This window comes from Panthera pardus, unplaced genomic scaffold (assembly GCF_024362965.1).
Source record: "Panthera pardus isolate Hobbes unplaced genomic scaffold, ASM2436296v1 HiC_scaffold_17, whole genome shotgun sequence".
Classification (NCBI taxonomy): domain Eukaryota; kingdom Metazoa; phylum Chordata; class Mammalia; order Carnivora; family Felidae; genus Panthera; species Panthera pardus.
In genome coordinates, this window is record NW_026526732.1 from 30,997,052 (window position 1) to 31,014,477 (window position 17,426).

General features: G+C 42.2%; 1 protein-coding gene across 8 annotated transcripts in view; it reads right to left on the reverse strand.

The window, feature by feature from the left end:
- The window catches only part of TBPL1 (TATA-box binding protein like 1), a 36,795-nt gene extending 26,706 nt beyond the window's left edge, over positions 1-10,089 (reverse strand). The window contains exons 1-3 of one of the 8 annotated variants that reach the window (XM_053904472.1): positions 9,640-10,089; positions 2,797-2,879; positions 58-145 (exon numbers count right to left, since the gene is read on the reverse strand). The gene's annotated coding sequence lies outside the window, so the exon portion shown is untranslated. Of the gene's footprint in view, positions 1-57; positions 146-2,796; positions 2,880-8,653; positions 9,005-9,634 lie in introns of those variants that run through there. The other 7 variants (XM_053904471.1, XM_053904470.1, XM_053904469.1 and 4 more) reach the window with 7 other exon arrangements.
- Positions 10,090-17,426: the final 7,337 nt, after the last annotated feature.

The following is a 17,426-nucleotide window of genomic DNA, read 5'->3' on the forward strand; positions in this document are numbered from 1 at the left end:
TTCACTAACAGACTCTTACTTGTGGTTAGACTCATTGAATACACAACGGATACGAACCAAGCACTGTAGCTGGACACTGGGAATACAGCTCAGAACAACGGTCAGGGGAGGAAACTTCACGGCAGCTGTATTCCGGCGGAAGAATCTGACAATGAACAGATAAGCAATTAAAATAATTAAGAAAATGTGATCTATGTTGTGAAGGGAATAAGAGGACACAACAGAAACTCTAGGAGGAATGATGCAGGCAGGCCTCTTAAGTTCCTCAGAGACGAAAAATTATTCTTAACGTGCGATCTTGTAGGATAAGAAGGAACCAGTCACGAAACACTAAGAGGAGCTCTCCGAGCAGAGGGTACCGCAGAGGTACCGTCTGCATGATGACCGTGTGCTATAGGCACCACACGCCTTGAAGAGAGCTGTTTAATATAAATGTGTAACCTTTAGAATTTGGCTTAGCTGGCACTTGGTCATCAACTCAACAAATAGTTGCTAAATTAGATGAATACTTCAAGAACAAGTGAAAAACCGAATTGTGGGGTTGGGGAGTAAGTAGGAAGGGCAGACATTTTTCACTGTAACAGGTAAGAATCTTAGTAGCCCCAAACCACTCAAGTTCTCTAACAGCATCTATTATGTCCCTTATTTAACTTACTGGTATGTTCTGCTTAGTGTTCACACACCTAACAAGTTATTATTGGTTTCAGTTTAGACCCCCAAATCCTGAAGGGCAACTGTGTTTCAGGAGCTTTTACAAATACAGAAGTATGTTTCTGATGTAAAGAAAGAATTATTTTAATTAAAACACCCATACAGATCCTTAACGTTTTTGATGTATATATTCCCTTTCCTTTCTCCTAAGGGTTACGTTCTCCATTTTAACCCCAGGAGTCCTGTGAGCCCTAAACCATCCATACCCAAAGTTCATTCCATGGTAGCTGGTCACAGACCAGCCAACAGGTCAGCTGCCTCCAGCCTACCAGTCGCGCAATTAAATGAATATGATAATAAAGCCATCATTCCACTCTTTACAAAGTAAGAGTGAGGATGTAACACAAGACGAATTAAGAATGTAGCTTCAGACATTTGAAACTCTTCCAATTTAATCGGCCCCAAACAAAAAGCCTAGAAAGAGTAAATTAAAAGGCACACATTCTTAATAGACACACATTCTTAATAGACACACAAATTAAACAATTATCCAAGTGGTACTGTACTATGCACTGAAGGAGAATTTTCAAGATCACTGGCCAGCCAAAGGTTTTCTCAGCTTTACTAACCTAAGGATTCACACTAGCAGTATGCTGCTGAGATGATAAAAGAGTTATTTGCGTGGCTTTTCGTCAATCATAAACTGTTCAGCTGTGTCACATACCTTAACTGCCACCATCACCAAAAAAGGAGGAAAGAACTGGGTTAAGAAATCTAGTGTACCTTTGAGATTAGCATACCAACGTTGTGCTGAGGCAGGTCTCATGAACTGGTGACTATGCCTTCAGGAAGGTTGTACCATCCACATCTACCCTAACCTGCCCCCAGCAGAGATTCTGGGATATATATGGTCAAGCCGTGCAATTAAAGGATGCTCATCACAACTTCACCGGGTTACACACGCATACGAATAACTGGAGACAGCCAAGAAGCTCACTGTAGCCATCAGCTGGTAAGGAAAAGAAAAGGCTCTGCACCTTGAAAGAGGCTCTGCAGCAATTTACAAGGACTGGGGTGGTTCTTATTCCACAGAAGGTTCAGGTTTACCAGGAATGTTAGCTGAGGTTCAAACAACGATGGGTTCTATAAATGGTGCCCATAGTCAAAAACCAAATTCCCATCTTCGTATTTGTGCTTTTAGACTACACATCAGCTTTATTATCTTTATATCTCAAGGTCAGCAACACCTGTCCCTGAAAAAGTGTGGTGGAAAGAACACTAGGGAACATTTAACAATGTGTCAGTCAGACCTTTATTTCAAAACGGGCTTTTATTCTGGACAATATTAACACCTTGGAGACCTGTTTTCGTAAAAATCTCCCACTATAGTCCTTAGAATATCTAAAAGGATATATGGAGGTGTGTATGTATAAACTATATATCTATATCTCTATAGATATATCTATGGATATATATCTATGGATATAGATATCTACAGAGATATATATAGATACATATGGATATAGGTATCAGTGAAATAGCCATGATCATTTCTTTGCTTATCTCAATATTTTTCAGACCCAGAATCCATGATGGCTATAGGAATAATGTTAACAATATTATATCAATACTATATCAATCTAGTCAACGAAATGACTACTCAACTAAATCAAGAACATCAACTAAACTTCCCTCTCCTTAAACAGGAAAACAAAAGTCACATCTCTACATACAAGCATATACGCCAATCTTCTTAGGGGAGAAATAGTATAAAAAGCAACTAAAACAAAACAGCACAATATGGAAGGGTTATAAAACTCGACCCCTGTACGTTTAAAGCAAAACATATTTTTAATAGCACGTTTCATATAAACTTCTGTAATATACCTTTCATGAAAACATTATTTCAACTAAAAACCAAGACCTGGATGTCAGCCAAAACAGAAAAGAACAGTTTGCAATTCACTGTATTTAAGCAGAAACATTTATTTTCTAGTCAGCAGTTTCAAATGTCCTTCTAACTAAACTAAAACATTTGTACTTCACTTTAAAAAGTTAACCATTTTAATAACAGCCTAAACAAAACTACAATTATCAAGCTATTCCCCTGCTTAGGTAAGCCTCAGTATCTGGTGTTAGCCTTACCATAAACAAATAATTTTCCAGTTCTATGCGGTCATCCTTGAGTCACTTGAATTACTGGAGCAGAGCAGCAGTCTCAGCTACTTCTAAAATTACAAGAAAGCTACAATGTAGGACATTTATAGTGATAACAGAAAACACAAGTTAAATGGCCTGACAAAGACACCAACAAGTTTCAAGTTTATCACCATTTAAGGTTATACAAGCAAAAATAGTATCCTCTAAAGAAAGAGGAATTCTGCTAAATAAAACCATCAGGGTCTATTGCTTTTATTCAGAAGCACCATACAGCAAAACAAGTGGTCAAGTCCACAGGGTAATAGCATTTCAATAGCTGCAACGTGGTGCCAGATCAGGCTTTGTTGGCCTTCCTTTCCCAAGAAACAGAGATGTCTCTTTTTACTTAGTCCATCTGCCGTAAGTGCTAACCAGATGCCTGTGTGATAATTCAAAATTAAAACAAAAGTGCTTCCCTCCCCCCGGAACCTAACAGCAGGGATGAGTCTAAGTCGGTAATCACACATCAAGAATTCCAGTGCTTCAAGAGAAAGCCTCCATATGAAGGACACAAACTATATAGCTGGTTCACCTTTCATGTGCTGCCTAGTACCAATGCTGTTAGCATCAGGGAATATTTTTTCACCTAATTATGCTGAGCATTGTTCCAAATGCTTTTCACTTAATTCTCACAGCAATCCTACAGGGTCGTACTGGGATTAGTCCCATACTGTAGTTGAAACAACTGGGGAATCAAGGCAGTGAAATAAATTACTCAGGCCATATCATCAAAAAGCAGCACAGCCACTGTATTGAACACAGACAGCCTGTATCCTGATTCCATACTGTTAAGTGCTATATTAAGACTAATCCTAAGAAAACAGTATAACTGATTTTGACTAAAATTGTTCTGCCTCACAATGAAAATACCTGTAATTTATCAACAAAAGAAGGCTCGCACCTGATTCTTTGGAACTATTTAATTAACAAAAACAAATTTTTACTTCTTTTAAAATTTTATGCATTCTCATCGAGGGAGTTAAAAACCAAAAACAGGGGCACCTGGGTGCCTCAGCCAGTTAAGCGTCCAACTTCAGCTCAGGTCATGATCTCATAGTCTGTGGGTTCAAGTCATGCATCAGGCTCTGTGCTGACAGCTCAGAGCCTGGAGCCTGCTTCCGATTCCGTTTCTCCCTCTCTCTCTTTCTGCCCCTTCCCTGCTCAAGCTCTGCTCTGTCTCTCTCGCTCGCTCAAAAATAAACAGACATAAAACAAAACAAAACAAAAAAACATACCACGGACCAATGTTTATAAGCAGATCTCTGTGGTGCTAAATACAATTAAAACAGTAAGAGTCCTCATCCACACATGTCCTGACAAAAGCGTCCTCAGTACACAATCTGATTTTCAGTACTCTTGCTTGATGAATGAATACTGCATGCTTGAAGTTGCCAGCCAAACTTTTGTGCTACGTTTTTTTTTTTTTTCGTGAAATTTTAAACAGTTTCATTATTGATTCCTGCACGAAGGCCCATCCGAACTGTCCCAGAACTCACTTTAGTGTGTTTAACATTTAATGGGATCCCTAGCAGCAGGTGTCCCATCCAAAACAAGCCATCGAAGCCAAATTTTGAGTTTTATCACCAATCACACGATAAGACCAGATGAATATAACTTCTGATACAAACTGATTCTTTTTCACTAATGACCTATTTCTAGAATCTTGGTTTTTCCACAACTACACAGACACACACACTCCGTATCTTTCGTCTTAATAAAAGGTTGTATCACAAAAGTCAAATTTGTATACGTAGCCTGGCAAGACCTCAAACACGCATATACTCTTTCACCCTTTCGAAATTTCCCAAGGTGGTATTCATGCGAGCAAATACTGGAGCTACTCAAGGCAGTAAATCATTATTTTTACTGTTTGAACTGGTTTAAAAAAAAAAATCCCCAATCATGTTAGAGAAGTTTTTGCTTATAATTTGCAGCCAGTAAAACAAAAAAACAAAATAACTGAAATTGTAGGCATCAAGAATTAGATTACTAATTAGATTAGATAATTAAAGGTTCCCCTCATCTACCAGATTACCCTCCGAAGTCAAAGAAAATAAATATACCCTTTTATTAACATGTTAATCTTCAAAATATGTACACACACCTGCATGACATTAGCATACGATAGGATGGCAACTCATAGTCCTGATCCTCCAGAAAGTCCTAATTTTATCAGGCATGATGAAATCTGGACATCAATAGCACCAGGCAGTGTGTAACAAGGGATTTAAAATACAAATTTGTGTGTCGTGTTTCGGTATTCATGGTATGTCCATTTCTCTGCTATCTACAAGTGCACAAAAAGCACCTGAAGAGAAACACCTTTCTTCCAGCTTTACGTACTCGATGCGGCATTAGGCATATAAAAGGTGTAACAAATCTGAGTGTACGTTTCAGGAAATCCTTATTTTTTAATTCAAATGTCACAACACAGCTAAATTTTCAAAGCACTACAGGTCTTCAGTTAAACACACGGGGGAAACATTCTACTATAAATTCTTCTAAAATCAATTTAAATTTTATTTTTCAAAGCAATAATAATTTCATCACATGGTCAATGATGCAACGGAAGGAAATCTGTTCAATCACCAGATTCTTACCGGCTCCCTTTGCCTAAAAACAATGCTGACACCCATTCAACTAGATTACACAATATTTATTGTAAGTGATGTGCCACGTCCATGATAAGAAATAACATTCTCCAATAACATTCGGTTGCATATTTCATATGTATTTGCTCTACTTTAGAGCAAATTCTGCACATTCTATACACGTATATAGTAGTTCCCCTCATTTGTAGAGTATATGTTCCAAGACCCCTGGTGGATGCCTGAAACTGCAGGTAATACGAAACCCTATATACACTATGTTTTTCTCTGTACATACATACCTATGTTAAAGTGTAATTTCTAAATAAGGCACAGTAAGAGATTAACAAGAGTAATAAAACAGAACAATTATAACAATGTACTATAAGAAAAGTTATGTGAATGTGGTCTTTCTCAAAATATCTTATTGTACTCTACTCCCCCTTCTTTTTGTGATGTGAGATGATAAAATGCATATATGTTGAGATGAAATGAGGCGAATGATGTAGGCCCTATGACCTAATAACCTAATATTAAGCTACTACTGACATTCCGGCCATACATCAGAAGGAAGATTGTCTGCTTCCAGCCCCTGGCTGACCAGGGGGAACTGAACCCACAGGAAGCAAAACCACAGATAAAGAGGGGACTACTGTATATCCACAAAAGTTTTGATATAAAAATTATCCACATAAAGAAAAATTTGTGGGAATCACTTAAATTGTTCCCTCAAACTTGGCAAAATGTAATTTCAGTTAAATATTCAGATGCAAAATGATCAGAAAAGACTGATACTAAGAAGGTTTTCAGAATAAAAATTATGAAAATCTGAGGCTCAATTAAAAACACAGTGAGCTCTACAATACTTTTAACCTTTAAAAAAGTGACTGTGTCTATAATTATAGTACTACCACTTGAACTTATAAAACATCTTTTAATTCTGAAAAGTGACAATATTTTTTACATGCTTTATTTCCCAGCATGAGGCTCTTAACCTGCTGTTCTGCACAAACAGAATGAATACAGAACATCTGACATGACCACTTCAATTCTACAAATAAAGAGGAGGCATACAGAAGAAGGAAAATACAACAAAGTAACATTAATGAAAAGGATATATAGCCCAAGGATGTATACCGAAAACTCCGTAAGAAGCTAACAATACAAATAGCCCAAAAAATCATTTGGACTGTTACATGATTAAATAAGGATAGGAACTAAAACAACACCAAACACTGGGAATGTTACAGTAGAGAGCAGGGAACACAGAATTTGGATTGCTACTAAAGGTGGAAGCTAGGGCCTGACCCCCACTCAAACACGGAACAGACAGGGAACCACAAACAGGTCTAGGTGAAGTATGTGATGGCAACCCTGTGATTGAGGGAATTCACTTAAGTCTCATGTGCACTATGGAAATCTTGGGACTCAACATCCAACAGCTTCAAGTGTGGTCCTCCCCCAGGATATCCTTCATAGAAGAAGAGCTTTATGAAAAGATTAAACAATCCTTGATTCATTAACCTAAAAGTGACAATCTTGGGTTTTTCCTCTTAGAATCTTAAAACGCAACTCTAAGTCTCCCAATGTTTATACTTTCCATTAAAGGTAACTGCACATCCATGAAAGTCCTTTAACAAGAGATACTGAACCCCAACTCCATGAAAATGCCTGTGTTAAAAACGCTATTCTGGCTATAGTGAACCAATCAAGAGCACTTATTAGCAGACCATTAGTTTCTGATCTTGAAGGCAAAGAGTATGAAAAGAGGGGGCTGAGAATAAGGATGACACATTTTGCTTAAGACAAGCCAGCTTAGCCAAAAAAAAAAAAAAAAAGCTTGAGACAAACAGAAGCTGTGGTTGACATAATTGCTTCTGTGATTTATCAGTTTTATTTTCATTGTTAATCCTCAACTTTATATAAAGAGCTTTATTCTCACTGGACATGAAGATGATATTCTCTTGAAGGTATATGTGGCCATTTCAGTATGCCATAGGGAAACCTCATTTACTGACCTGGAATGATTTGGGAAAGTATAAAACCACTAAATAGTGATGTAAAGCACAGAGATCATATAAGCTGACAAATATTTACCTGGAGGTACCAAACTGCAAATAATTCTTTAAACCAGATTCTCCATTTGAATGGCCTGCCATTTTCTCAAACTTTAAAAGAGACAGCAGATTACGCTCCGACTGCTAAATCTTTTCCTTATATTTCTATTTTTCAATTTTCTCAGGGATTCTGTAATTGGTTCTTCACACAAAAATCACACCAGGCTTGTTTCTCTCTCTTTTTTACCCACAGCCAATTTTAAGGCACTGTTCTTAACCCTAAATACAGAAGCCCACGCTGGTTAACTGCCAGTGTCGCTTTGCAACTGCAGGTGACAGACGCAGCCAGAGAGCTCACAGATGTGAACTGGCTGGCTGCAGTCTGAGTCTTATTGCAATGAGCACACTGACAGAGCCCGCAGATGCACACCGCGGCTGAAGGAGTCTTAAAAACCATCATTCTCAATTAAATTACTTTTAGGGCTCTTACGGGCTATCATTAAGCGCTTATCCCAATTCTGATCCTCGCTTAGCTCTGCCCACAATTCATTTTATCTTCCTCAGTTCCGGATCCTTCATCAAACCTAATTTGGGTAATAATAATAATAATAATAATAATAATAATAATAATAATAAAGCGGGGCTGTTGGCATTGCCGGCACCAGTAACCGGGGAAGATGCTATTTGGTAGCATTCCCGCCGCGGCAGAGGCCGCTGGAAGTTTTTTGGGAAGCAATGGACCCCTAGCATCTTTGCACGATTCTTCTTCTCCAGGGTGAGGGCTTCACAGAAACGGATGGGGAATCTCCCTTCTGTCTTTCCCAGGGGTGGCTAACAGGAAAAATAAAACACTTCTTTTCTTCTGCTACACCCCGCTCGGTTAAGCTCGCAGGCAGGGACGCCCCGCCCCCCACGCCGTTATCCCTGATGAGCTCCCCAAATATCACCCGGTCCTCCTAAGAAGTAGACCCTCCCTCGGCCCCCGGACCAATTCCTCCCACCTTAGTTCCTCTCCTCGGGTCGTCCGCCCCCGCACACCCCACCAACCGTACGGCCCGGCTCGCACACGCCAGCCCCGGCACCCAGATGCCCGGCACCCGGCGCTCAGGCCGCCCGGTCGCCCGCGCTCCCCCCGCCCAGGGTCGCCTACGGGGTTACCGTGGGAAGAGGGGGCGGCGGCAGAGAACGCGGCGGCAGCGCTGCTGCCGGTTACGTCGGACGCGGAGGATAAGCTGGAGGACAAGGATGATGATGAGGCGGGCGCGCTCCCCAGTCTCCATGGAACTCCCGCCCCGACCCGTTGCTAGGAGCCCCCGAGGCTCGGGCTCCGTCTTTCGTGCTTTGTTGTTCCGGGTACTGGGCGGCCGCTTCTTCCCCGCGACAATAAATAGACCAGACGCAGGGGGAACATAGAGACAGTGCGCGGGGGCTAGAGCGCCGCCGGACAGGGCGCCCCTGGGCTCCTCGCTAGCCACTCATTTCCGGCTCTCACTGCTCCCGTCACTTTCCCCCGCCCCTTTCCCCACTTTCCCTTCCTCCTTCCTGGTCCCCCAAGGTAGGCCCCTCCCGCTCTTGGGCTTGGCGACGTCCGGGTGTTGGGGGCAGGGAGTGCTACTGGGCTAGACTTCTTTTGCTGGAGGACCGCCTAAAAAGGTTTTGAAAAAACTGCGTGATCTTTGTACCTTTCTAGCTCATCTCTAAACATGAGTACGTTGTTCCTGGCATACAGTATATTATAAATGGACTTTAATTTTTTTGTCAAAACCTTAGAACTTTCTCGTTAGCTCGTTCAACTTCAAGGTCCACCATTTAACGCAATTAGCAAAACTAGTTCTCAACAAGTAAATTTATTTTCTAAGACATTTTCTGTCTGAAAAAGTCCTATTTTCGCTTTTTCAGTTAAACGCGTTAATTTACGACGTCATGATAAACCTCTCATTAAGGAATTCTAGTTCTAGTCCTAAAATACACCGGCAGGAGATGATAGCGGAAGGATGGATGGACAGATCGATAGAAGGGTGGGTGAATGGGTGGGTGGGTGGATGGATGGATGGATGGATAGATAGACAGACAGACAGAGAGATAGAGGCAGGGAGCTTAGGTCACACTTCTGTCGTCTCTCCCTTCCCTATTCCTTACTCAACTTGGGTTTGCGGTCAGGACTCCGCCTGGGAGCCCGAGCACTTCAGAGGCTTATACGCGGCGCAGTCAGATCCTGGAAGGATGGACCGGGGCGAGGGCGGCTGCAGGCTAGGGCTGGGGAGCCCAGCAGGAGAAACGGTGGCTCAGGCCGACGGGCGTAGGAGGGCGGTCACTCGAAAGCTGGGCGCCTGGGGACTGAGACTCTTTCACGGCTCTGCGCCCAAGTAGCCCTGGAATCCGGGAACCCCGAGAGGCGCACACTCGCCAGTTTGAACGGCCGCGCTGCGGTCCGATGAGCTCTCGGGGGTGGCCTGAGAGGCGCTGCCCGCGGGAGCGAGACTCGGGTAACGGCCTGGGGAGCGCCAGGCAGCGCAGAACCCCGCGGCGCCCCCGGAGTCCCACTCTTCAGGCTGTCACGGGCGTCTGCTCCCGAGCTCAGCTGCAGCCAGAAGCCTCTGGCCACAGAAAAGGCCGATGGGCAGCTCTGATTTAATAAAAGGCCACAAGGCGGGGTCATGGGTATCTGGTCTCTGATTGGTGTGAATCGTGGGTGAAAAATGATAATGCCACTATCCGTTTGAAAATGAAGGCAAGGGCTGACTTCAGGGGATTTGGGAGTATGCAACCATTTGGGTATTTTATTATCTATTGGGTCTCTAAGGATGGCTCTTGATCTTTTGCTTCCTACTCTAAGTATTCAAAAAATATCTGAGCATTTAAAAAGCTCTGTAGATGAATGGAATTTCCATTTTGCTGCAGTATTTGTACTAACTTATTTTCGAATAATATTAAATAATTGTAGCTTGGTTAGGTATAAGTGAAGAAAATAAACGAGGCTTGACTGGAAAGTAATGTCTGTGTCATACTGGGGTGATGACTCTTAGGAGGTAACATTTCATCTGTTAACTGAAAGCTATGGGAGTGGAAGGGATGTTCAGAGAGTGTTCCGGACAGAGGGAACAAGATATGCTAAGAGTTTGCTATGCTGAAGCATTAGCGTGGATGGAGCATCCTGATCAAATCAAGGGAAAGAGTGACATCAGATGAAATTGGAGAGAAAGTCAGGCCTTAAACCTTCAGTGCCTCGTAGACACAGAAGGGAGTTTGGATTTTCTTCCAAGTGCTAGAGGAAGTGATGGGTTTTAAGCTGTAGTGTAACATGGTCTGATTTGCCAAGGAAATGGCAAGGGAAAGGCTGTAATCCCCTGATTAGTGCCAAGGCTGAAAAGTCAATTTCACATAAATGGTGACCAATTTTAAGGTCTTCATGAGGCAGCTTTCTTTCAAGGGACCAGCAAGATACCTAGTATGAAGCCAGTCAATTACTTCAGACTCCCTTTCGTCGTAGATTAGTCGACAATTTGTTGCACTACAAGTGCCTCATCCGGGAAATGGATGTATGTTGCTGCAAGCAAGCCCCATTCTCCGTAGACCTATCACATTAGCCCATACACCCTTCCTCTGACCAAGGAATTCACTTCACCACGGAAGACGTAAAACAATGAGATAGAGTCAGTGGGCTTCACTGGCCTTAGAATGTGCTCCATTATTTAGGTGCCAGGTAAGATTATAATATTACTCATTATTCAGGTGGTAGGTAAGGTTAGAATATACAGTATATGTTCTGAACCAAGACTCTCCATTAATACAGAAATTGATACCGAGGCTGGGAACCTAGTGAGATTTATCTGTTAGATAAGTGCTCCTTAAAATGTGATGTATGGACCAAAGCCAGTCTGTAAACTGTACTGATCAGCAATGAAATAGGTATAGAAATTGAGAGGAGCATTTTGAAACTTTTAGTAATTTGACATTAATGTGGCCCCTAAGCATGCAGTTTTCTATTTATGAAAGCATTTGTCTGTGTTGGGTTGATAACTAAAAACAAACAAGCAAAAAGTGATCCTTCACAACAGATATCTGTGTCCACTAAGGCTTCTAGCTTTATGAAAACTCGTTTTTGTTTTCTTTTTAATCAAGCTATTGGAATATATTGGATACTTCTTACTCCCTTGGTGCTCTGAGAGAGACAGACTGGTTCAGCAGAGCCACTCAGAAGGAGATGGGCAATAATAAAGTGGTACTTATATAGCTGGTAAGAGGAGTCCTTTCTGCCAGTGGGTTAGTTATCTTGCGTTGATAGTGATCAGATAATATCTACTCTGCCAATTGAAACAGTTAGATTTTCTGCCCCCCTCCACCCCCCCCCCCCCCCCCCCCCCCCCCCCGCTTCATCCCTCATAAGGTTAAAACACTAGACAGGATTGCAGAGACCCAGCAGGACAATGGAGTCAGGGATGTCTCATTCCTCGGGGCTCTTCTCAAATATCTTCTGCTGTGCCCCCTTACCAACTGAAAGATAATTTCTCCCATTGTGCCAGTTGAGTGGGGCACAACTTAGGGGACAGTCTGAAGCTGTAACCTGGCTTTACAATCCCAGCCTGCTTCCCTCCCTGCCCTCAGATAAAGTCTGTGGCAAAGACAGTGAACTAAGATCTAGGGTGATTGACAGAGTAGAGTTGCCAGGCCAGTTTCCAAGAGATGGAAACAAGAAGGGCAAAGTCCCTATTTAAAGCTTGCTGTCTAAATGAGATTTCTGATAACAAGCTAATGGATTTCCCCTAAATGACATTGACTGACAGCCAAGTAAATTTTAAGGGATTGCCAGAAAGCCTTTAGCCTTGCAAAAGGCCTCTACTGCTGTGCTGTCTCAAAGACAACATCTGGGATCTGCAGAAAGATGAATTCAGTTGCCAGGGAAGTCCCAGGAAATTCCTTTTCACTACTTCTCTAAAGGACAGCCTTTGAGGATAATAGATAAAGGAAATCTTGGCACTTTGAGTGACTGACAAGAGATCTCAGTTTGCTCCTGGAGAAGAGAAGTCCTTCTTACGCTTATTCTACATTATACAGTATATGCTCAACCATGGCACAGTGAGTCTCCTTTTTGCCCTTTCTTATTAGGTTTTGTTATCCTGTTCCCCACCCCCCTCTATTATATATTTGTGCATTGGGGAAAAAATCCATTATCATTATCATTTAGCTAGATCTGGACCTTATCAAGATTGGCTACACTCAAAGATCCTGAATTTGGGCTGCAGGTGACATTGAGTTTTCCTCTAGCATTGGGTAGGGATTGAGTACATTGTCAATTGCATAAGGGATAGTTGCTTTATGTTAAGAGAAACTACAGCTATGTGAAAACCAGTGTGTGTGTGTGTGTGTGTGTGTGTGTGTGTGTGTGTGTGTGCATGCACTGAACAGCCAAAGGGTAACATGTAGGGAACATTTATTGGTTTGTCAGCCAAGAACACCTCTCTTCTTTTGGGAAAAGTACTTACACCTCTTATTTGGAGAACTATGTTTGCTCTTTACCTACCTCCAATCTAATGTGGGTCCAAGTGGGAGTTGCGATTGCTAGTGGTTTCTTCTAGATGTACAGGGACTTGGAAAGGAATAAGATTGGAAGATTGGTGACGAGGTAGTGTGGGGAAGAGGTATATAGATAAGTCTCTTTTCATGAGCACAAACTGTGAAGATCCGTGTGTACCATTTGGATACACGCTACAGGTACCCATTGCAGAGGAGACTTTAATAATCAGGTGGGTGAAATGGCACTGTCTCTGGATGTCAGGCAGCCTCTTTGCTTAGCCACCCAGGGCTTGCTCAGTGGGCCCTTGAACAAAGTGGCCATGGTGGTGGGGATGCAGGCTATGTATACGCTCAACAATCTGAATGTCTCCTTACTGAGGCTCCCCTTGCTGACACTGCTGTCAAGAGAGAGAGCAGAAAACAACACCGAGTCCTTGATCCGGCCCCCTTTCCCTGGGCTACTAAAAACAGCTGTCTGAAGGCAGATTGATCGTACCGGACCTCTTCCACCTTTGAGGGGGCACAGATTCATCCTTATTGGAGTACTCCTGTACCCTGAAAATGGATAGTCTTTGCTGCTCATAATGTTTCTGCCAGCACCTAGTGTTTGTGAACTCACAAAATGGTGTGCCATCTACCAGCAGTGCATTCCACACGGCACCGCATCCGATCGGGGAACTCATTTCACGGCAAAGGAAGTGCAGCCATGCGTCCATGCATAGGAAATTAACGGGCCTTACCACATTCCCCGTCGATTGAAAGCAGCCGGCTGAACTGAACAGTGAAATGACTTACTGAAGCCTCAGCCATAGCCCAGCTGAGAGGCAACACCCTGGAAAGAAATGAAAGCCTGTCTTACAGGATACGTTTTGCATCAGAGACCATCACATGGTACCCTCGCTTCCATAGCCAGAACACATCAGAATCAAGGTATGGGAGTGGGAGCGGCTCTTCTCACAACCTCACCTTATAATCCCCTCAGAAATTTTCCCTCCCTTACCTGGAAACTTTGCTGCCGGAGTAGAGACCTTAGTCCCCAAAGGGAGAATGCTTCTTTCATGAGATATATCAATGGTTTCACTGAATTGGAAGACGAGACTACCATCTGGCCATTTGGGGTTCCTTATACCACTGCCACAAAAAGCAAAAACAGGAGGTAATTTACTGGCTGGAGTAATATGTATGTATGTATGTATGTACATAGAGATATGTATGTATGTACATATACACTAATTGTGTGTGTGTGTGTATATATATATATACACATATATATCACTACGTGTATATATATATATATATATATATATATATGACTTCTGCGAAACGTTTACTGCATGAATAACATATAAATATATAAAGAAACTATTATGACATTTATTTATATAAATAAAGTATACAGAAAAGGCACACACAAACTAATTACAGGCATTTTGAACTCCCTCTTATATTTACTAAATTAGCAACAACAAGTAAAATCCCTACCCAAAACTGTAAACTGTTCGTGAGATGATATTCTTAAATGGTGACACTGTTTGGGACACTAGGTTACTTACACACAGTGGAGGCAAGAAAGACAGTCTAGAACCCAGAAGAGTCTCCAGAATCCTCTTTGTACTTCTATGTCTGATATTAAAGTTAGTGAAAATTCATAGCAACCAAAAATAAATGGTAGGGTGTTAGAAGACTGAGATCCTTTGGAAATGAAGGTTTGGGCCACTCCACCAAGGAAAGAATCCCAACCGACTGAGGTCCCAGCTGACAGTAGGGAAATGCAGAATGGGTAGTGAAGTGAAAGCTATAGGTCACTAACTGTGACCTTGTGAACAGTTACAGAAATGCAGTATCGTTGCATGTTTTCTCTTGGCTTATTATATCTTACGCGTTCATTTGTGTTTACTGATCATTTTATCCCTTTATCTCCTTCCTATTTTTACTTGACATTCAAGTTATTGGAAGCCGTGTTGGTTTCCTAGTTCTGTTGTGATAAAGTACCACAAATCTGATGGATTAAAACAACAGAAATTTGTTCTCTTACAGTTCTGGAAGCCAGAATTCCAAAATCAAGGTGTGGGCAGTGTTGGTTTCTTTTGGAGGCTCTGAGAGAGAATGTGTTCCATGTCTTTCTCTTAGCTTCTGGTGGCAGCCTGGTAATCATTAGCATCCTTCGGCCTATGAATGCGTCACTCCAATCTCTGCCTCCGTTTTCATATTGTCTTCTCTGTGTGTGTCTGTAGCTCAAATCTGCCCCCGCCCCTGCCTTTTTTTCTCTCATAAGGACACCAGTCCTTGGATTTAGGGCCCACTGTAAATCCAGGATGACCTCATCTCAAGATCCCTAATTGAATGATGTCTTCAAAGACCCTGTTTCCAAAAAAGGACACATTCACAGGAACTGGGCACTAGAACGTAGACCTATCTCCTGAGGCCACAATGCAACTCGCTACATAAGTTAACCTTACAATTAGTCTTTAAGTAACAATATTCAGTGGAATGGTGACTGAACCTGAGGACTAAGTAATATAGCTAGCAATGGATGTGATGAATCTGAGGACCCTGTATCTCCTTTTTTGGGAAAAGGGTGAGCATTTTACTGGTAAGGAGGATAGCAGTGTCTTCTTCCATAGAAATACAGCATCGTTCTGTTGTAGAGATGCTTATGGAGCCCAGCGGTCAGGCAGGTTTCTGTAGTTCATGGGGCTCCTACAGCGTCAGCAGCTTCTCCAGTGTCTGCCTCCTACAGCATAGGTAGCTGCCACCCCTGCTCCCTATCGTGAGGTTTTGTAGGAGAGCCTCCCCGCCGTGAGACATCTCCTGTGAACTGCTTTCCGCAGCAGTTAGAAGGTGGATTTCTTATGACTTCTCTCTGGAAAGCATCCTACCAAATTTCAGTGAGCCATGGCCGTGCCCTTTCCAATTAGGCCTGGAACTCAGCTGTATTGGGGGCGAGGGGAGAGTGCGCAAGTCTGTTCCTTGAATCTCCAACCCAGCCGCTGGAATAGTGCTTGCCCCTCAAATGTGCGGTTTCTATATTCTTTTGTGTTTTCTTTGTTTCTTGCTGGCCAGCCCGTTAATACTCCCAGTTTCCTGTGATAGTTAAAAATTCTTTATGTTATACTGTTTTTGCTCAAATCCCTGTGCAGTTTACCTCTCCTGATTGGACTCACGACCCCACTTTCCTGGCTCCTGTGATTGGTGAGGAAGAGGGTAAGTGACCAAGCCAGGCCAAAGAGTGTCCTACTCCAGGACTTACTGAGGCGCAGCTGGGAAAAAGAACAGTCCTCTTTTCTGGCAGTAAAATTGGGTAAGGTGTGAACTGACACAACGAGCTGATATATCCTGTAAGGAAGAGAATAATGTTCACTAGCGGATAACAAAGTGACATAGGAAGAGAAGTGGAGACAGAAGATGGAGAAAAAAGACAAGCAAATGTAAAACTGCGTGGGTGGAAAGGCTCAGTGGTATAAAGAAGTCGATCTTCCTCAAATGTATCTACATATTTAATGTTATTCCAATTGGTAGCTAATGATAATTTTTAAGAAAATTAATCAAATTCTAAATTTCACCTGAAAAATAAAATGCAGGAGCATGACATAGTGTTGCAAAAGAAAAAATCATATGTTTAACTGCCAGATCTAAAAACACATTAAAAAGCAACAATAATGGGAGGGCCTGGGTGGCTCAGTCGGTTAAGCATCTGACTTTAGATCAGGTCAAGATCTCATGGTTCATGAGTTCAAGCCCCACGTTGGGTTCTGTGCTGACAGCTCAGAGCCTGGAGCCTGTTTCGGATTCTGTGTCTCCCTCTCTGTCTGCCCCTCCCTTGCTCACACTCTGTCTGTCTGTCTCTCTCAAAAATAAACACTAAAAAAAATTTTTTAAAGCAACAATAATTAATATAGTATAGAATTGGGGCAGGGACGGACAGAATATGAGTGGAAAAGAATAGAAAACAGGGGCACCTGGGTGGCTCAGTCAGTTGAGTGTCGAACTTCAGGTCATGATCTCACAGTCTATGAGTTCGAGCCCCAAGTCAGGCTCTGTGCTGACAGCTCAGAGCCTGGAGCCTACTTCAGATTCTGTGTCTCCCTCCCTCCCTGCCCCTCCACCACTCACACTCTCTTGCTCTCAAAAATAAATATACATTAAAAAAAAAATAAAAATAGAAAACATATCTATGTATTTAAAGGAATCTATTAAATGATAAAGGTGCATTTCAACTCTGTTGGAAAAGGGTAATTAACCAGTAAATGGTATTGAGACAGTTGACTATCCACTGGAAAAAATATATATGCAGTCAGATCTTTATTTCATAACAAAAATACATTCCATGTGAATTAAAGACCTCCGCTGTCTCTGATGTTAGCCCCCTTTTGGAGGAGTTCTTACGACATTGGTCAAATGTACAAGCTTCAGAGAT